Here is a 4,136-nt window from a genome sequence, read left to right on the forward strand (position 1 = left end):
AAATAATAAAAAATAAAATAACAAAAGAATCAAGTTAGTAAGGTAAAAGGAACATATAGGGAAAGAATAAAGATGCAAATAAAATTAAACGTTCTATAACGGGTGGAACCTAATGTTCCTATAACACTCAAAGAAAATATTAGTTCAAGAGAAATGGTTGTCCTACATTTGAATATTGTAGCCATAATCTGCCCTTAACATGCTCTTGAATTGGGCTTATTAGCCCAACATTTTGGAAGTGTAATTGAAAGAAAGGGAAAGAAGATGTTTTATTAGATTAAGACCGGACCCAAAGTGGACTATCTACGTATCCAAATGGAAGTCAGGTCCAACGTAGTTCGTGAGAAGGAGGACTAAAAACTTTTTGGATGTTGAGCGTATTTGTCATTTTGCAGATTGTCACTTGAGTTCGATGTTCAAATGCTAGACAACCTTAAAATGAAATAAACAAGCCCAAATGAAAGTTATCACATAGCACATATAAGTTCAAAACATAATAAACATAAAACAAAGGCATCCTAGGATGAAGACTAAGGCTTAATAATTGGCCTAAGCGTAAGGATTTGAGCTCCTAACACATGAAACAAGACAGTGATGTAACGTGATGTCGAATTTCCAATTGCAATTATAAAGAAGATGAAAATATAGGGAAGGAACAAGGTCAACTTTTGTTGAACATCAGATTTGTTGATTCACATCATCTTATCGATTCATCCAACTCCGTACAGGAAAATGATAAAGCAGGGGAAAAGAAAGTTTTACTATGGTGAGACCGAACTCATTAAATGAGCACCTACGTATCCACAAGGGAATTAGGTTGATCGTAGTTCAAATTACATAAGAAGGAAAACATAAAAGAAACTGTAAATTGTGAAACTTAGAGGAATTTCAAATGTTTGGAATTCTGGAGCGGAGAATCAATATGATCTTATTCACCAATGTCAACAAGTGCCAGTCAATCTTGAGAAATCAATCAGCTTTAGAAGTTGTCCTCATCACGTTTATCATTTTGGTGTCGATCAACTTTTGGATCATGTTCTTCAAAGCAAAGCACGCCTTAGTAGGATGTCCTCTCATCCCAGAGTGATAGGTGCAAATTTGGTCAGGACGATAGCATCGAGACTTAGGATCACAAGGTACGGCAGCAATAGGCGTGATATAGCCTGCCTCCTTGAGTCATTCATACAATTGCTCTATGGATTCGCTCAGAGGAGTGTATTATTTTGGTGGATTTTTCTCGAGCTCATATTGATGTTTGGTGGATTGTTGATTTGTTGGTGGTTTTTGGTAAGACATTGGAAGGTAGTTTAATGTCAAAGCAACAAATGGAGGTGGGTACCAAAAAGTCTGTGGAGGAGGTTTTGTGAAGGAATGGGGATAATAGGCTTCGACATGATTAGAGGTTGGGATGATTTCTGGAGTTGGGTACCATATCAGTTAAGGTTGGGGTATGCATTCCTCAGGTTTTGGAGGTTTGAATGTCTCATTGATGATCATCTTTCCCTTATTCTTGGATTGCGGCTTAACCAAATTTGCCTCGGCTGGGAGCTTTCTCTTAAGTTTGTTGTCAAATTGCCTAATAAAGTCAATTGCCAAATCTTCCCAAGAGATCCACTTGCTAAAATCTTTTTTGGTGTACCACATCAACACTGGACCCTTGAGTGAACTAATAAAGAGTTTCGTCTTAAGGCTATCACTTTTTCCTATAACCGATAGCTTGTCAACGTACTCCTTCAAGTGGGAATGAGGTTTTCCAGACCCGTCATATAATGGGAGGTTCAAGTCCATAATTCTATCCTTGTCTTCTTCTTTAGCTTTGGTCGACTTATTCATCTAAGGTTGTTGAGATGACCCCACGTTATGCTTAGAAATTCGTCCTTTCGTTTCTTTCTCCTTGCCCATGGTTGTCAACCCATTAAGTGCTTTCAAAAGTGCAACTGAATACCGACTTGAAGACACTTGTGCCCCACAATCAGGCACGGGTGAGGTCATTGATATAGGATATGACATAGTGTAGGTGGGAGCAATGAAGTCAACTTCGGATAATGGCTTTGGAAAATCTGGTGGCATTTCAACTGAACTTCAGAGATTAGTCATTATCCCCCTAATTCTCTCTATTTTCCCTTTTATACTTCTGACATTCGACATAACTTTGTTTTGATACAATCTTAAATTATCATGCTCATCATTGCTATTGACAAGATCGATAAACATTACTTGACTGGACATTTCTAATGTTCAACTTTAGTCAACCTTAGAAGAAAGGATTTATGATTAGAAACAAAGAGTACGCACGGGAGTGTAGAATGAATATTCTACTCGTTTAAAAATAGTGAGTTATGCTTATTCAGAGTGAATAGACGTTGTGAGAGATATATGTGACTTAGGGGTTATGAAAGCTAAAGCAAGACATGAGTACGAAGATATTAATGTCCGAGAATCTTGGAAGGACAATAGTATGTAAACGTTGGAAACATTAGGAAGAGGATATCCTAAAATAATAAGTTGCACTAAGAGATTGTGAATAAGACTAAAACTTTTATCGAAGTAAGAGTTGAGCCTAGAGATGATCAATATGCTAACAGATAAGTCAGGAGGATAAATTGAAGGTAGGTATTGAATAGGCCCTAAGAGTGTATTGTAGGGTCCAAGCATGATAAGAATTCTAAGAGTAAAGAGCTCTAAAGTGAGGAACACTAAATAAAAGGAGTGACTAAGGTGAGAACGGAAACAACAAGATAGGCAAGATGTCAATACATACATAGAAATGTAACACAAAGCAAATAATTATGAGTCCTTTTGGAGTTGTTAACCTCTTTGGACTTTAAATAAGACTAACATTCAACGCGTCAAGAATGCCATGGCATCCTACGTTGAATGGGACACATATTCCTTAATAAAAGAAATATGTAGTCAGGACCTAAATGGAAAGAGTGGGTTTATGACATGATTCCCTCGAGTGGACAACTCAAGAGAGGGAAAGCTTGTAACTGTCAATGCACCGCTGGTCGACCAATTCACAAGACATTTCTCAAAGTGTGTTTTAGGAAAGAACGTCTGTGTATTCACGCAACCGTTCATAAAAAAAATAAAAGAGGTTTCCAAGTGGAGGAAAGTATGAGCGGGATGTCAGTTTTAAAAAGCAGTAACACGTAGCACATATCAAAATATAATAACATGCTTAGCAACATAAAAACAAATAAATATCAAACATATAGCCAATAAAAGGGAGAAAAGGGGAAAGGATAGGCATGAACAAATATGAAAACACATAAAAAGGGAAGGATAAGGGTTAACAAGTGGAAAAATAAATCAAGGTGTCAAAACAAACGATAATCATGAAAAGTCACAATCAAAGGGCGTCCTATGACAAGGATAAAACTAACGTTTTAATAATACTTATCGTCCCACCTATCATCCAAGAGACATTGGACTTTACTATTTTGGATTTATGTTCTAGAATAAAAGAAAGCTATGTTGCCTAGGACTCGAAGCGCGAACATATTGAACAACAAGTAGCACGTAATAATCTCAAGTTAGCCTCTTGATTAATTAACGTTTATTAATGTGATAACATTCGAAGACAAATAATTATTTGTTATGTTATTAACCTATAAACATGATATCTAAATGTTCAACAAGTAGTGATAAAGGACAACTGTGACTCGTGTATGCAACAATGTAATATGTGTTCATGAGGGGTGTCACAAGTGTGGTAATTGTGTCAAGAGATGTGCTCGTAAATTAAGTGTTATAAACTGTAATGAGAATATAAGAAACTAGTAAAATATTAAAGGATGCGTTAACATGTTACGGATGCACTTAAATGCGGAGAACAGATTATCATGTAGAAAATGTAGAGAATTACTAGTATTTTAGCATGCTGGAAGTCAACTAAACAAGCTGAAAAATTAATTATACAGGCTGAAGAAGTTAATTAAACATGCTGAAAAATTAATTAATCATGCTGAAAGTTACTTAATCATGAAGAAAATTTACTTAAACATGCGGAAAAAATTAATTAATCATGTTGAAAATAACGTTAAGGCGCATTTTAAACAGGCTGAAATTAGATTCATTGTGCCAAAAATTATATTTTTAATGAACAGCGAATTAACACGTGGGGCATGCAAGAA

The sequence above is a fragment of the Capsicum annuum genome, chromosome 9, assembly GCF_002878395.1.
Source record: "Capsicum annuum cultivar UCD-10X-F1 chromosome 9, UCD10Xv1.1, whole genome shotgun sequence".
NCBI classification, from domain to species: Eukaryota; Viridiplantae; Streptophyta; class Magnoliopsida; order Solanales; family Solanaceae; genus Capsicum; species Capsicum annuum.